Source organism: Phyllobates terribilis, unplaced genomic scaffold, assembly GCF_046119375.1.
Source record: "Phyllobates terribilis strain yellow unplaced genomic scaffold, ASM4611937v1 Scaffold_138__1_contigs__length_4804227, whole genome shotgun sequence".
Taxonomy (NCBI): Eukaryota; Metazoa; Chordata; class Amphibia; order Anura; family Dendrobatidae; genus Phyllobates; species Phyllobates terribilis.
In genome coordinates, this window is record NW_027362898.1 from 234,010 (window position 1) to 249,697 (window position 15,688).

At 46.0% G+C, this 15,688-nt stretch overlaps 11 non-coding genes and 2 pseudogenes across 11 annotated transcripts; all 13 read left to right on the plus strand.

Moving 5' to 3' along the window:
• Nucleotides 1–360: 360 nt before the first annotated feature.
• LOC141205430 (U2 spliceosomal RNA) lies at nucleotides 361–542 on the plus strand. The gene has a single exon (XR_012276196.1). It is a non-coding gene; the product is annotated as a U2 spliceosomal RNA (small nuclear RNA).
• A 1,120-nt stretch (nucleotides 543–1,662) lies between these two features.
• LOC141205082 (U2 spliceosomal RNA) lies at nucleotides 1,663–1,853 on the plus strand. Its single transcript, XR_012275856.1, has one exon. It is a non-coding gene; the product is annotated as a U2 spliceosomal RNA (small nuclear RNA).
• A 1,120-nt stretch (nucleotides 1,854–2,973) lies between these two features.
• LOC141205083 (U2 spliceosomal RNA) lies at nucleotides 2,974–3,164 on the plus strand. Its single transcript, XR_012275857.1, has one exon. It is a non-coding gene; the product is annotated as a U2 spliceosomal RNA (small nuclear RNA).
• A 1,121-nt stretch (nucleotides 3,165–4,285) lies between these two features.
• Nucleotides 4,286–4,401, plus strand: LOC141205503 (U2 spliceosomal RNA; annotated as a pseudogene).
• Nucleotides 4,402–4,925: 524 nt separating this feature from the next.
• Nucleotides 4,926–5,107, plus strand: LOC141205431 (U2 spliceosomal RNA). Its single transcript, XR_012276197.1, has one exon. It is a non-coding gene; the product is annotated as a U2 spliceosomal RNA (small nuclear RNA).
• A 1,120-nt stretch (nucleotides 5,108–6,227) lies between these two features.
• Nucleotides 6,228–6,418, plus strand: LOC141205084 (U2 spliceosomal RNA). The gene has a single exon (XR_012275858.1). It is a non-coding gene; the product is annotated as a U2 spliceosomal RNA (small nuclear RNA).
• A 1,125-nt stretch (nucleotides 6,419–7,543) lies between these two features.
• On the plus strand, nucleotides 7,544–7,659 carry LOC141205513 (U2 spliceosomal RNA; annotated as a pseudogene).
• Nucleotides 7,660–8,623: 964 nt separating this feature from the next.
• Nucleotides 8,624–8,817, plus strand: LOC141205448 (U2 spliceosomal RNA). Its single transcript, XR_012276213.1, has one exon. It is a non-coding gene; the product is annotated as a U2 spliceosomal RNA (small nuclear RNA).
• Nucleotides 8,818–9,935: 1,118 nt separating this feature from the next.
• LOC141205085 (U2 spliceosomal RNA) lies at nucleotides 9,936–10,126 on the plus strand. Its single transcript, XR_012275859.1, has one exon. It is a non-coding gene; the product is annotated as a U2 spliceosomal RNA (small nuclear RNA).
• Nucleotides 10,127–11,243: 1,117 nt separating this feature from the next.
• On the plus strand, nucleotides 11,244–11,434 carry LOC141205086 (U2 spliceosomal RNA). Its single transcript, XR_012275860.1, has one exon. It is a non-coding gene; the product is annotated as a U2 spliceosomal RNA (small nuclear RNA).
• Nucleotides 11,435–12,554: 1,120 nt separating this feature from the next.
• On the plus strand, nucleotides 12,555–12,745 carry LOC141205335 (U2 spliceosomal RNA). The gene has a single exon (XR_012276103.1). It is a non-coding gene; the product is annotated as a U2 spliceosomal RNA (small nuclear RNA).
• A 1,119-nt stretch (nucleotides 12,746–13,864) lies between these two features.
• LOC141205087 (U2 spliceosomal RNA) lies at nucleotides 13,865–14,055 on the plus strand. Its single transcript, XR_012275861.1, has one exon. It is a non-coding gene; the product is annotated as a U2 spliceosomal RNA (small nuclear RNA).
• Nucleotides 14,056–15,176: 1,121 nt separating this feature from the next.
• On the plus strand, nucleotides 15,177–15,367 carry LOC141205333 (U2 spliceosomal RNA). Its single transcript, XR_012276101.1, has one exon. It is a non-coding gene; the product is annotated as a U2 spliceosomal RNA (small nuclear RNA).
• Nucleotides 15,368–15,688: the final 321 nt, after the last annotated feature.

Below are 15,688 nucleotides of genomic sequence, written 5' to 3' on the forward strand. Positions count from 1 at the left end.
GCTTCGTAGCACGCCGCACCTTTGCCAATCATACTTTCTGAGCAACCCCCCCTATTCCTGGCCTCCGGGCTAGGAAGGGGAATTTTTATAAACCCGGTCGGAGGTCCGGTCAGCTTTGGGCTGAGAAACCAACACAGGCTCCAGCTCCACTAGGGTGGCAGCCTAGATGGAAGCTGGGAGCACGAAAACGGCTCTTCTCCGGCTTCGGCTAGGGAGAGCATCGGAGATCCCTGACCCTCGCTGTGGCCTTCTGGCTCGGAGGGATGGGGATGGTTTATTGGGGACCCTCTCCTCCGGGAAGGGTCCACATGAATCCTCGCCTCGTGCGCTGTTTTGGTGTGACTTCGGTCACATTTTTCAGTGCCTTGGATGCAGCTTCAATCAAAAAATCTGTTCTTATCAGTTTAATATCTGATACGTCCCCTATCTGGGGACCATATATTAAATGGATTTTTAGAACAGGGAGATGGAAAAAGAGCTTGCTCTGTCCACTCCACGCATTGACCTGGTATTGCAGTATCTCCAGGACCGGTGCACCCCTTCTTTAATGCAGTTTCTAAAATCAGAAAGAATTGAATTCAATGCTTTTTGTTCATTTTGCTTGTTTGTCGGATTTTGGGATGGACTCTTTGGCTTTGCTTTTCTTCTCCTCATTGGATTTTTCATGTTAAAAGTTGCAGAAGCCAGATGACAAGCTCATTTTGGTTCAACTTCAGCAACTGTGCATTGCATTGCCATGTAATGTAATGTAATGCAATGCTATCTATCTAGCTCTCCCTCTATACTTCCTTTTGGATAAACAGACATATTAGGCAAGCATTTTGGAGCTTTCACCTAAATAACTACAGGTGGTGAGATAAGCTGCACAATATAATTGACCTTTCAGTATATTGTTGCACACACACCATCTATTTAGCAAATGCCCTTGTTATCAACAGCAGCCTTTTAAACTCACCTGAGCTAACAGGTATGTGAGCTGGTTACTCTGCTGCGCTTAAAATTTCTTTTTTGGTTTGCTACAATGCCTTTTCTGAAACGTTGTCTCCCTCTGCTGGAACACTGACTTCTTTCATTTAATGCCTGCAGACTATAAAAGAGAAACCAACCCAAAAAGTTTGGTTGATTAGTCTGTGGCATTCTTTTAAACTGTTGCTTATGGCGGTCTCTGTGAGCTTCTCAGTGACATTCAGCCATCCAGGTATCCCGCCTGCAGTAGACGGAATGTGGCAATGGAACGCTGGCTGCGCGTGTCATAATAGGCTCTGAGCCTTTATATACCTGCGCACAGCAGCAGCCACCTTCAGTCTGCTGCTGGACAGCCAGCAGCAGCAGCAGCAGGAGAGGTAATTAATCAGCAACCCTCCTGCTAAGGGTAGACAGCTGCTCGTTCCACCCCCCCCCTGCCTTAATTGGTTCTCCTCCCTTCCAACGGTGTTGAGGCGGGTGGGAACAGCCGGGGGTTGAGGGTACTGTGCTAAAAGAGGTGGAGTTATGCAGATCTAAAACGCGTGGATTGCAGCAGCAGCAAGCCGAAAAGTGCAGGCATGTGAGGGATCTAGAGGTTGACAGCATGTCTTCTTAACGGGAGTCCAGGTGGCCATCTCCACAAATGGACTTTTCAGAATCCTTGGGTGGCACCGTAGTCGGAAACCAATTCTGGTTATCGCTTCTCGGCCTTTTGGCTAAGATCAAGTGTAGTATCTGTTCTTATCAGTTTAATATCTGATACGTCCCCTATCTGGGGACCATATATTAAATGGATTTTTAGAACAGGGAGATGGAAAAAGAGCTTGCTCTGTCCACTCCACGCATTGACCTGGTATTGCAGTATCTCCAGGACCGGTGCACCCCTTCTTTAATGCAGTTTCTAAAATCAGAAAGAATTGAATTCAATGCTTTTTGTTCATTTTGCTTGTTTGTCGGATTTTGGGATGGACTCTTTGGCTTTGCTTTTCTTCTCCTCATTGGATTTTTCATGTTAAAAGTTGCAGAAGCCAGATGACAAGCTCATTTTGGTTCAACTTCAGCAACTGTGCATTGCATTGCCATGTAATGTAATGTAATGCAATGCTATCTATCTAGCTCTCCCTCTATACTTCCTTTTGGATAAACAGACATATTAGGCAAGCATTTTGGAGCTTTCACCTAAATAACTACAGGTGGTGAGATAAGCTGCACAATATAATTGACCTTTCAGTATATTGTTGCACACACACCATTTATTTAGCAAATGCCCTTGTTATCAACAGCAGCCTTTTAAACTCACCTGAGCTAACAGGTATGTGAGCTGGTTACTCTGCTGCGCTTAAAATTTCTTTTTTGGTTTGCTACAATGCCTTTTCTGAAACGTTGTCTCCCTCTGCTGGAACACTGACTTCTTTCATTTAATGCCTGCAGACTATAAAAGAGAAACCAACCCAAAAAGTTTGGTTGATTAGTCTGTGGCATTCTTTTAAACTGTTGCTTATGGCGGTCTCTGTGAGCTTCTCAGTGACATTCAGCCATCCAGGTATCCCGCCTGCAGTAGACGGAATGTGGCAATGGAACGCTGGCTGCGCGTGTCATAATAGGCTCTGAGCCTTTATATACCTGCGCACAGCAGCAGCCACCTTCAGTCTGCTGCTGGACAGCCAGCAGCAGCAGCAGCAGGAGAGGTAATTAATCAGCAACCCTCCTGCTAAGGGTAGACAGCTGCTCGTTCCACCCCCCCCCTGCCTTAATTGGTTCTCCTCCCTTCCAACGGTGTTGAGGCGGGTGGGAACAGCCGGGGGTTGAGGGTACTGTGCTAAAAGAGGTGGAGTTATGCAGATCTAAAACGCGTGGATTGCAGCAGCAGCAAGCCGAAAAGTGCAGGCATGTGAGGGATCTAGAGGTTGACAGCATGTCTTCTTAACGGGAGTCCAGGTGGCCATCTCCACAAATGGACTTTTCAGAATCCTTGGGTGGCACCGTAGTCGGAAACCAATTCTGGTTATCGCTTCTCGGCCTTTTGGCTAAGATCAAGTGTAGTATCTGTTCTTATCAGTTTAATATCTGATACGTCCCCTATCTGGGGACCATATATTAAATGGATTTTTAGAACAGGGAGATGGAAAAAGAGCTTGCTCTGTCCACTCCACGCATTGACCTGGTATTGCAGTATCTCCAGGACCGGTGCACCCCTTCTTTAATGCAGTTTCTAAAATCAGAAAGAATTGAATTCAATGCTTTTTGTTCATTTTGCTTGTTTGTCGGATTTTGGGATGGACTCTTTGGCTTTGCTTTTCTTCTCCTCATTGGATTTTTCATGTTAAAAGTTGCAGAAGCCAGATGACAAGCTCATTTTGGTTCAACTTCAGCAACTGTGCATTGCATTGCCATGTAATGTAATGTAATGCAATGCTATCTATCTAGCTCTCCCTCTATACTTCCTTTTGGATAAACAGACATATTAGGCAAGCATTTTGGAGCTTTCACCTAAATAACTACAGGTGGTGAGATAAGCTGCACAATATAATTGACCTTTCAGTATATTGTTGCACACACACCATTTATTTAGCAAATGCCCTTGTTATCAACAGCAGCCTTTTAAACTCACCTGAGCTAACAGGTATGTGAGCTGGTTACTCTGCTGCGCTTAAAATTTCTTTTTTGGTTTGCTACAATGCCTTTTCTGAAACGTTGTCTCCCTCTGCTGGAACACTGACTTCTTTCATTTAATGCCTGCAGACTATAAAAGAGAAACCAACCCAAAAAGTTTGGTTGATTAGTCTGTGGCATTCTTTTAAACTGTTGCTTATGGCGGTCTCTGTGAGCTTCTCAGTGACATTCAGCCATCCAGGTATCCCGCCTGCAGTAGACGGAATGTGGCAATGGAACGCTGGCTGCGCGTGTCATAATAGGCTCTGAGCCTTTATATACCTGCGCACAGCAGCAGCCACCTTCAGTCTGCTGCTGGACAGCCAGCAGCAGCAGCAGCAGGAGAGGTAATTAATCAGCAACCCTCCTGCTAAGGGTAGACAGCTGCTCGTTCCAACCCCCCCCCCGCCTTAATTGGTTCTCCTCCCTTCCAACGGTGTTGAGGCGGGTGGGAACAGCCGGGAGTTGAGGGTACTGTGCTAAAAGAGGTGGAGTTATGCAGATCTAAAACGCGTGGATTGCAGCAGCAGCAAGCCGAAAAGTGCAGGCATGTGAGGGATCTAGAGGTTGACAGCATGTCTTCTTAACGGGAGTCCAGGTGGCCATCTCCACAAATGGACTTTTCAGAATCCTTGGGTGGCACCGTAGTCGGAAACCAATTCTGGTTATCGCTTCTCGGCCTTTTGGCTAAGATCAAGTGTAGTATCTTTTGAAAAGGCAGTTTTCTCCTTGGGCTGCCCTAGTAAATTGATGCATATTACACACTGGTTTGGTGCACTTGTTAGTACGCCAGGTGGCTCATAGAGTTATCTGATGGAAAACATGGCCCTCCAGGATCGAAGTCACTAGGCTGGGTAAGTGTGAGGGCTTTGGAGCAATGTGCCCCAGGAGTAGGCGCCCTGGTGGGAGTCCAAGCTTACTGGGACTGGGAACCCCAGAAAGACTTGGCTTCGTAGCACGCCGCACCTTTGCCAATCATACTTTCTGAGCAACCCCCCCTATTCCTGGCCTCCGGGCTAGGAAGGGGAATTTTTATAAACCCGGTCGGAGGTCCGGTCAGCTTTGGGCTGAGAAACCAACACAGGCTCCAGCTCCACTAGGGTGGCAGCCTAGATGGAAGCTGGGAGCACGAAAACGGCTCTTCTCCGGCTTCGGCTAGGGAGAGCATCGGAGATCCCTGACCCTCGCTGTGGCCTTCTGGCTCGGAGGGATGGGGATGGTTTATTGGGGACCCTCTCCTCCGGGAAGGGTCCACATGAATCCTCGCCTCGTGCGCTGTTTTGGTGTGACTTCGGTCACATTTTTCAGTGCCTTGGATGCAGCTTCAATCAAAAAATCTGTTCTTATCAGTTTAATATCTGATACGTCCCCTATCTGGGGACCATATATTAAATGGATTTTTAGAACAGGGAGATGGAAAAAGAGCTTGCTCTGTCCACTCCACGCATTGACCTGGTATTGCAGTATCTCCAGGACCGGTGCACCCCTTCTTTAATGCAGTTTCTAAAATCAGAAAGAATTGAATTCAATGCTTTTTGTTCATTTTGCTTGTTTGTCGGATTTTGGGATGGACTCTTTGGCTTTGCTTTTCTTCTCCTCATTGGATTTTTCATGTTAAAAGTTGCAGAAGCCAGATGACAAGCTCATTTTGGTTCAACTTCAGCAACTGTGCATTGCATTGCCATGTAATGTAATGTAATGCAATGCTATCTATCTAGCTCTCCCTCTATACTTCCTTTTGGATAAACAGACATATTAGGCAAGCATTTTGGAGCTTTCACCTAAATAACTACAGGTGGTGAGATAAGCTGCACAATATAATTGACCTTTCAGTATATTGTTGCACACACACCATCTATTTAGCAAATGCCCTTGTTATCAACAGCAGCCTTTTAAACTCACCTGAGCTAACAGGTATGTGAGCTGGTTACTCTGCTGCGCTTAAAATTTCTTTTTTGGTTTGCTACAATGCCTTTTCTGAAACGTTGTCTCCCTCTGCTGGAACACTGACTTCTTTCATTTAATGCCTGCAGACTATAAAAGAGAAACCAACCCAAAAAGTTTGGTTGATTAGTCTGTGGCATTCTTTTAAACTGTTGCTTATGGCGGTCTCTGTGAGCTTCTCAGTGACATTCAGCCATCCAGGTATCCCGCCTGCAGTAGACGGAATGTGGCAATGGAACGCTGGCTGCGCGTGTCATAATAGGCTCTGAGCCTTTATATACCTGCGCACAGCAGCAGCCACCTTCAGTCTGCTGCTGGACAGCCAGCAGCAGCAGCAGCAGGAGAGGTAATTAATCAGCAACCCTCCTGCTAAGGGTAGACAGCTGCTCGTTCCACCCCCCCCCTGCCTTAATTGGTTCTCCTCCCTTCCAACGGTGTTGAGGCGGGTGGGAACAGCCGGGGGTTGAGGGTACTGTGCTAAAAGAGGTGGAGTTATGCAGATCTAAAACGCGTGGATTGCAGCAGCAGCAAGCCGAAAAGTGCAGGCATGTGAGGGATCTAGAGGTTGACAGCATGTCTTCTTAACGGGAGTCCAGGTGGCCATCTCCACAAATGGACTTTTCAGAATCCTTGGGTGGCACCGTAGTCGGAAACCAATTCTGGTTATCGCTTCTCGGCCTTTTGGCTAAGATCAAGTGTAGTATCTGTTCTTATCAGTTTAATATCTGATACGTCCCCTATCTGGGGACCATATATTAAATGGATTTTTAGAACAGGGAGATGGAAAAAGAGCTTGCTCTGTCCACTCCACGCATTGACCTGGTATTGCAGTATCTCCAGGACCGGTGCACCCCTTCTTTAATGCAGTTTCTAAAATCAGAAAGAATTGAATTCAATGCTTTTTGTTCATTTTGCTTGTTTGTCGGATTTTGGGATGGACTCTTTGGCTTTGCTTTTCTTCTCCTCATTGGATTTTTCATGTTAAAAGTTGCAGAAGCCAGATGACAAGCTCATTTTGGTTCAACTTCAGCAACTGTGCATTGCATTGCCATGTAATGTAATGTAATGCAATGCTATCTATCTAGCTCTCCCTCTATACTTCCTTTTGGATAAACAGACATATTAGGCAAGCATTTTGGAGCTTTCACCTAAATAACTACAGGTGGTGAGATAAGCTGCACAATATAATTGACCTTTCAGTATATTGTTGCACACACACCATTTATTTAGCAAATGCCCTTGTTATCAACAGCAGCCTTTTAAACTCACCTGAGCTAACAGGTATGTGAGCTGGTTACTCTGCTGCGCTTAAAATTTCTTTTTTGGTTTGCTACAATGCCTTTTCTGAAACGTTGTCTCCCTCTGCTGGAACACTGACTTCTTTCATTTAATGCCTGCAGACTATAAAAGAGAAACCAACCCAAAAAGTTTGGTTGATTAGTCTGTGGCATTCTTTTAAACTGTTGCTTATGGCGGTCTCTGTGAGCTTCTCAGTGACATTCAGCCATCCAGGTATCCCGCCTGCAGTAGACGGAATGTGGCAATGGAACGCTGGCTGCGCGTGTCATAATAGGCTCTGAGCCTTTATATACCTGCGCACAGCAGCAGCCACCTTCAGTCTGCTGCTGGACAGCCAGCAGCAGCAGCAGCAGGAGAGGTAATTAATCAGCAACCCTCCTGCTAAGGGTAGACAGCTGCTCGTTCCACCCCCCCCCCCCCCCGCCTTAATTGGTTCTCCTCCCTTCCAACGGTGTTGAGGCGGGTGGGAACAGCCGGGGGTTGAGGGTACTGTGCTAAAAGAGGTGGAGTTATGCAGATCTAAAACGCGTGGATTGCAGCAGCAGCAAGCCGAAAAGTGCAGGCATGTGAGGGATCTAGAGGTTGACAGCATGTCTTCTTAACGGGAGTCCAGGTGGCCATCTCCACAAATGGACTTTTCAGAATCCTTGGGTGGCACCGTAGTCGGAAACCAATTCTGGTTATCGCTTCTCGGCCTTTTGGCTAAGATCAAGTGTAGTATCTTTTGAAAAGGCAGTTTTGTCCTTGGGCTGCCCTAGTAAATTGATGCATATTACACACTGGTTTGGTGCACTTGTTAGTACGCCAGGTGGCTCATAGAGTTATCTGATGGAAAACATGGCCCTCCAGGATCGAAGTCACTAGGCTGGGTAAGTGTGAGGGCTTTGGAGCAATGTGCCCCAGGAGTAGGCGCCCTGGTGGGAGTCCAAGCTTACTGGGACTGGGAACCCCAGAGAGACTTGGCTTCGTAGCACGCCGCACCTTTGCCAATCATACTTTCTGAGCAACCCCCCCTATTCCTGGCCTCCGGGCTAGGAAGGGGAATTTTTATAAACCCGGTCGGAGGTCCGGTCAGCTTTGGGCTGAGAAACCAACACAGGCTCCAGCTCCACTAGGGTGGCAGCCTAGATGGAAGCTGGGAGCACGAAAACGGCTCTTCTCCGGCTTCGGCTAGGGAGAGCATCGGAGATCCCTGACCCTCGCTGTGGCCTTCTGGCTCGGAGGGATGGGGATGGTTTATTGGGGACCCTCTCCTCCGGGAAGGGTCCACATGAATCCTCCCCTCGTGCGCTGTTTTGGTGTGACTTCGGTCACATTTTTCAGTGCCTTGGATGCAGCTTCAATCAAAAATCTGTTCTTATCAGTTCGCCAGGAACCGGCTCATCTTGAGGAGGGAGAGGATGTCCATCCAGGACTGCCGCAGGCTGATCCACAGCCTGCTCAGAGACTATTCCTTCGTGGACGGTCCGGAGGACGAGGATGAGGACTAAACCCCTCCTCCCCCTCTCCCCTTATGTGTCTTGTCTTTCAATAAAGCTTCGGGCCTGTGATTTTCCCCTCCCCATCCCCTTTTTCCCAATCCCCATCCCTTATCACGGTTCGTCGTACTGTATTGATTGACATGCTTTTTCTTTCAGATTGAGTGTTTTGTGTAGCATAGGGGTGTGATGTGTCTAGTTAGTGCGTCGTATCCTCATGCTATGTAAATATGATGTAGAATTCTGTGTGTACTGGGCTGCGGCACTGTACACTGTCTGTTAACTTATTTTTTGTGCTAATAAAAGATATATTCAATCAAAAAAATCTGTTCTTATCAGTTTAATATCTGATACGTCCCCTATCTGGGGACCATATATTAAATGGATTTTTAGAACAGGGAGATGGAAAAAGAGCTTGCTCTGTCCACTCCACGCATTGACCTGGTATTGCAGTATCTCCAGGACCGGTGCACCCCTTCTTTAATGCAGTTTCTAAAATCAGAAAGAATTGAATTCAATGCTTTTTGTTCATTTTGCTTGTTTGTCGGATTTTGGGATGGACTCTTTGGCTTTGCTTTTCTTCTCCTCATTGGATTTTTCATGTTAAAAGTTGCAGAAGCCAGATGACAAGCTCATTTTGGTTCAACTTCAGCAACTGTGCATTGCATTGCCATGTAATGTAATGTAATGCAATGCTATCTATCTAGCTCTCCCTCTATACTTCCTTTTGGATAAACAGACATATTAGGCAAGCATTTTGGAGCTTTCACCTAAATAACTACAGGTGGTGAGATAAGCTGCACAATATAATTGACCTTTCAGTATATTGTTGCACACACACCATCTATTTAGCAAATGCCCTTGTTATCAACAGCAGCCTTTTAAACTCACCTGAGCTAACAGGTATGTGAGCTGGTTACTCTGCTGCGCTTAAAATTTCTTTTTTGGTTTGCTACAATGCCTTTTCTGAAACGTTGTCTCCCTCTGCTGGAACACTGACTTCTTTCATTTAATGCCTGCAGACTATAAAAGAGAAACCAACCCAAAAAGTTTGGTTGATTAGTCTGTGGCATTCTTTTAAACTGTTGCTTATGGCGGTCTCTGTGAGCTTCTCAGTGACATTCAGCCATCCAGGTATCCCGCCTGCAGTAGACGGAATGTGGCAATGGAACGCTGGCTGCGTGTGTCATAATAGGCTCTGAGCCTTTATATACCTGCGCACAGCAGCAGCCACCTTCAGTCTGCTGCTGGACAGCCAGCAGCAGCAGCAGGAGAGGTAATTAATCAGCAACCCTCCTGCTAAGGGTAGACAGCTGCTCGTTCCACCCCCCCCCCCGCCTTAATTGGTTCTCCTCCCTTCCAACGGTGTTGAGGCGGGTGGGAACAGCCGGGGGTTGAGGGTACTGTGCTAAAAGAGGTGGAGTTATGCAGATCTAAAACGCGTGGATTGCAGCAGCAGCAAGCCGAAAAGTGCAGGCATGTGAGGGATCTAGAGGTTGACAGCATGTCTTCTTAACGGGAGTCCAGGTGGCCATCTCCACAAATGGACTTTTCAGAATCCTTGGGTGGCACCGTAGTCGGAAACCAATTCTGGTTATCGCTTCTCGGCCTTTTGGCTAAGATCAAGTGTAGTATCTGTTCTTATCAGTTTAATATCTGATACGTCCCCTATCTGGGGACCATATATTAAATGGATTTTTAGAACAGGGAGATGGAAAAAGAGCTTGCTCTGTCCACTCCACGCATTGACCTGGTATTGCAGTATCTCCAGGACCGGTGCACCCCTTCTTTAATGCAGTTTCTAAAATCAGAAAGAATTGAATTCAATGCTTTTTGTTCATTTTGCTTGTTTGTCGGATTTTGGGATGGACTCTTTGGCTTTGCTTTTCTTCTCCTCGTTGGATTTTTCATGTTAAAAGTTGCAGAAGCCAGATGACAAGCTCATTTTGGTTCAACTTCAGCAACTGTGCATTGCATTGCCATGTAATGTAATGTAATGCAATGCTATCTATCTAGCTCTCCCTCTATACTTCCTTTTGGATAAACAGACATATTAGGCAAGCATTTTGGAGCTTTCACCTAAATAACTACAGGTGGTGAGATAAGCTGCACAATATAATTGACCTTTCAGTATATTGTTGCACACACACCATCTATTTAGCAAATGCCCTTGTTATCAACAGCAGCCTTTTAAACTCACCTGAGCTAACAGGTATGTGAGCTGGTTACTCTGCTGTGCTTAAAATTTCTTTTTTGGTTTGCTACAATGCCTTTTCTGAAACGTTGTCTCCCTCTGCTGGAACACTGACTTCTTTCATTTAATGCCTGCAGACTATAAAAGAGAAACCAACCCAAAAAGTTTGGTTGATTAGTCTGTGGCATTCTTTTAAACTGTTGCTTATGGCGGTCTCTGTGAGCTTCTCAGTGACATTCAGCCATCCAGGTATCCCGCCTGCAGTAGACGGAATGTGGCAATGGAACGCTGGCTGCGCGTGTCATAATAGGCTCTGAGCCTTTATATACCTGCGCACAGCAGCAGCCACCTTCAGTCTGCTGCTGGACAGCCAGCAGCAGCAGCAGGAGAGGTAATTAATCAGCAACCCTCCTGCTAAGGGTAGACAGCTGCTCGTTCCACCCCCCCCCCGCCTTAATTGGTTCTCCTCCCTTCCAACGGTGTTGAGGCGGGTGGGAACAGCCGGGGGTTGAGGGTACTGTGCTAAAAGAGGTGGAGTTATGCAGATCTAAAACGCGTGGATTGCAGCAGCAGCAAGCCGAAAAGTGCAGGCATGTGAGGGATCTAGAGGTTGACAGCATGTCTTCTTAACGGGAGTCCAGGTGGCCATCTCCACAAATGGACTTTTCAGAATCCTTGGGTGGCACCGTAGTCGGAAACCAATTCTGGTTATCGCTTCTCGGCCTTTTGGCTAAGATCAAGTGTAGTATCTGTTCTTATCAGTTTAATATCTGATACGTCCCCTATCTGGGGACCATATATTAAATGGATTTTTAGAACAGGGAGATGGAAAAAGAGCTTGCTCTGTCCACTCCACGCATTGACCTGGTATTGCAGTATCTCCAGGACCGGTGCACCCCTTCTTTAATGCAGTTTCTAAAATCAGAAAGAATTGAATTCAATGCTTTTTGTTCATTTTGCTTGTTTGTCGGATTTTGGGATGGACTCTTTGGCTTTGCTTTTCTTCTCCTCATTGGATTTTTCATGTTAAAAGTTGCAGAAGCCAGATGACAAGCTCATTTTGGTTCAACTTCAGCAACTGTGCATTGCATTGCCATGTAATGTAATGTAATGCAATGCTATCTATCTAGCTCTCCCTCTATACTTCCTTTTGGATAAACAGACATATTAGGCAAGCATTTTGGAGCTTTCACCTAAATAACTACAGGTGGTGAGATAAGCTGCACAATATAATTGACCTTTCAGTATATTGTTGCACACACACCATCTATTTAGCAAATGCCCTTGTTATCAACAGCAGCCTTTTAAACTCACCTGAGCTAACAGGTATGTGAGCTGGTTACTCTGCTGCGCTTAAAATTTCTTTTTTGGTTTGCTACAATGCCTTTTCTGAAACGTTGTCTCCCTCTGCTGGAACACTGACTTCTTTCATTTAATGCCTGCAGACTATAAAAGAGAAACCAACCCAAAAAGTTTGGTTGATTAGTCTGTGGCATTCTTTTAAACTGTTGCTTATGGCTGTCTCTGTGAGCTTCTCAGTGACATTCAGCCATCCAGGTATCCCGCCTGCAGTAGACGTAATGTGGCAATGGAACGATGGCTGCGCGTGTCATAATAGGCTCTGAGCCTTTATATACCTGCGCACAGCAGCAGCCACCTTCAGTCTGCTGCTGGACAGCCAGCAGCAGCAGCAGCAGGAGAGGTAATTAATCAGCAACCCTCCTGCTAAGGGTAGACAGCTGCTCGTTCCACCCTCCCCCCGCCTTAATTGGTTCTCCTCCCTTCCAACGGTGTTGAGGCGGGTGGGAACAGCCGGGGGTTGAGGGTACTGTGCTAAAAGAGGTGGAGTTATGCAGATCTAAAACGCGTGGATTGCAGCAGCAGCAAGCCGAAAAGTGCAGGCATGTGAGGGATCTAGAGGTTGACAGCATGTCTTCTTAACGGGAGTCCAGGTGGCCATCTCCACAAATGGACTTTTCAGAATCCTTGGGTGGCACCGTAGTCGGAAACCAATTCTGGTTATCGCTTCTCGGCCTTTTGGCTAAGATCAAGTGTAGTATCTGTTCTTATCAGTTTAATATCTGATACGTCCCCTATCTGGGGACCATATATTAAATGGATTTTTAGAACAGGGAGATGGAAAAAGAGCTTGCTCTGTCCACTCCACGCATTGACCTGGTATTGCAGTATCTCCAGGACCGATGCACCCCTTCTTTAATGCAGTTTCTAAAATCAGAAAGAATTGAATTCAATGCTTTTTGTTCATTTTGCTTGTTTGTCGGATTTTGGGATGGACTCTTTGGCTTTGCTTTTCTTCTCCTCATTGGATTTTTCATGTTAAAAGTTGCAGAAGCCAGATGACAAGCTCATTTTGGTTCAACTTCAGCAACTGTGCATTGCATTGCCATGTAATGTAATGTAATGCAATGCTATCTATCTAGCTCTCCCTCTATACTTCCTTTTGGATAAACAGACATATTAGGCAAGCATTTTGGAGCTTTCACCTAAATAACTACAGGTGGTGAGATAAGCTGCACAATATAATTGACCTTTCAGTATATTGTTGCACACACACCATCTATTTAGCAAATGCCCTTGTTATCAACAGCAGCCTTTTAAACTCACCTGAGCTAACAGGTATGTGAGCTGGTTACTCTGCTGCGCTTAAAATTTCTTTTTTGGTTTGCTACAATGCCTTTTCTGAAACGTTGTCTCCCTCTGCTGGAACACTGACTTCTTTCATTTAATGCCTGCAGACTATAAAAGAGAAACCAACCCAAAAAGTTTGGTTGATTAGTCTGTGGCATTCTTTTAAACTGTTGCTTATGGCGGTCTCTGTGAGCTTCTCAGTGACATTCAGCCATCCAGGTATCCCGCCTGCAGTGGACGGAATGTGGCAATGGAACGCTGGCTGCGCGTGTCATAATAGGCTCTGAGCCTTTATATACCTGCGCACAGCAGCAGCCACCTTCAGTCTGCTGCTGGACAGCCAGCAGCAGCAGCAGCAGGAGAGGTAATTAATCAGCAACCCTCCTGCTAAGGGTAGACAGCTGCTCGTTCCACCCCCCCCCGCCTTAATTGGTTCTCCTCCCTTCCAACGGTGTTGAGGCGGGTGGGAACAGCCGGGGGTTGAGGGTACTGTGCTAAAAGAGGTGGAGTTCTGCAGATCTAAAACGCGTGGATTGCAGCAGCAGCAAGCCGAAAAGTGCAGGCATGTGAGGGATCTAGAGGTTGACAGCATGTCTTCTTAACGGGAGTCCAGGTGGCCATCTCCACAAATGGACTTTTCAGAATCCTTGGGTGGCACCGTAGTCGGAAACCAATTCTGGTTATCGCTTCTCGGCCTTTTGGCTAAGATCAAGTGTAGTATCTGTTCTTATCAGTTTAATATCTGATACGTCCCCTATCTGGGGACCATATATTAAATGGATTTTTAGAACAGGGAGATGGAAAAAGAGCTTGCTCTGTCCACTCCACGCATTGACCTGGTATTGCAGTATCTCCAGGACCGGTGCACCCCTTCTTTAATGCAGTTTCTAAAATCAGAAAGAATTGAATTCAATGCTTTTTGTTCATTTTGCTTGTTTGTCGGATTTTGGGATGGACTCTTTGGCTTTGCTTTTCTTCTCCTCATTGGATTTTTCATGTTAAAAGTTGCAGAAGCCAGATGACAAGCTCATTTTGGTTCAACTTCAGCAACTGTGCATTGCATTGCCATGTAATGTAATGTAATGCAATGCTATCTATCTAGCTCTCCCTCTATACTTCCTTTTGGATAAACAGACATATTAGGCAAGCATTTTGGAGCTTTCACCTAAATAACTACAGGTGGTGAGATAAGCTGCACAATATAATTGACCTTTCAGTATATTGTTGCACACACACCATCTATTTAGCAAATGCCCTTGTTATCAACAGCAGCCTTTTAAACTCACCTGAGCTAACAGGTATGTGAGCTGGTTACTCTGCTGCGCTTAAAATTTCTTTTTTGGTTTGCTACAATGCCTTTTCTGAAACGTTGTCTCCCTCTGCTGGAACACTGACTTCTTTCATTTAATGCCTGCAGACTATAAAAGAGAAACCAACCCAAAAAGTTTGGTTGATTAGTCTGTGGCATTCTTTTAAACTGTTGCTTATGGCGGTCTCTGTGAGCTTCTCAGTGACATTCAGCCATCCAGGTATCCCGCCTGCAGTAGACGGAATGTGGCAATGGAACGCTGGCTGCGCGTGTCATAATAGGCTCTGAGCCTTTATATACCTGCGCACAGCAGCAGCCACCTTCAGTCTGCTGCTGGACAGCCAGCAGCAGCAGCAGCAGGAGAGGTAATTAATCAGCAACCCTCCTGCTAAGGGTAGACAGCTGCTCGTTCCACCCCCCCCCCCACCTTAATTGGTTCTCCTCCCTTCCAACGGTGTTGAGGCGGGTGGGAACAGCCGGGGGTTGAGGGTACTGTGCTAAAAGAGGTGGAGTTATGCAGATCTAAAACGCGTGGATTGCAGCAGCAGCAAGCCGAAAAGTGCAGGCATGTGAGGGATCTAGAGGTTGACAGCATGTCTTCTTAACGGGAGTCCAGGTGGCCATCTCCACAAATGGACTTTTCAGAATCCTTGGGTGGCACCGTAGTCGGAAACCAATTCTGGTTATCCCTTCTCGGCCTTTTGGCTAAGATCAAGTGTAGTATCTGTTCTTATCAGTTTAATATCTGATACGTCCCCTATCTGGGGACCATATATTAAATGGATTTTTAGAACAGGGAGATGGAAAAAGAGCTTGCTCTGTCCACTCCACGCATTGACCTGGTATTGCAGTATCTCCAGGACCGGTGCACCCCATCTTTAATGCAGTTTCTAAAATCAGAAAGAATTGAATTCAATGCTTTTTGTTCATTTTGCTTGTTTGTCGGATTTTGGGATGGACTCTTTGGCTTTGCTTTTCTTCTCCTCATTGGATTTTTCATGTTAAAAGTTGCAGAAGCCAGATGACAAGCTCATTTTGGTTCAACTTCAGCAACTGTGCATTGCATTGCCATGTAATGTAATGTAATGCAATGCTATCTATCTAGCTCTCCCTCTATACTTCCTTTTGGATAAACAGACATATTAGGCAAGCATTTTGGAGCTTTCACCTAAATAACTACAGGTGGTGAGATAAGCT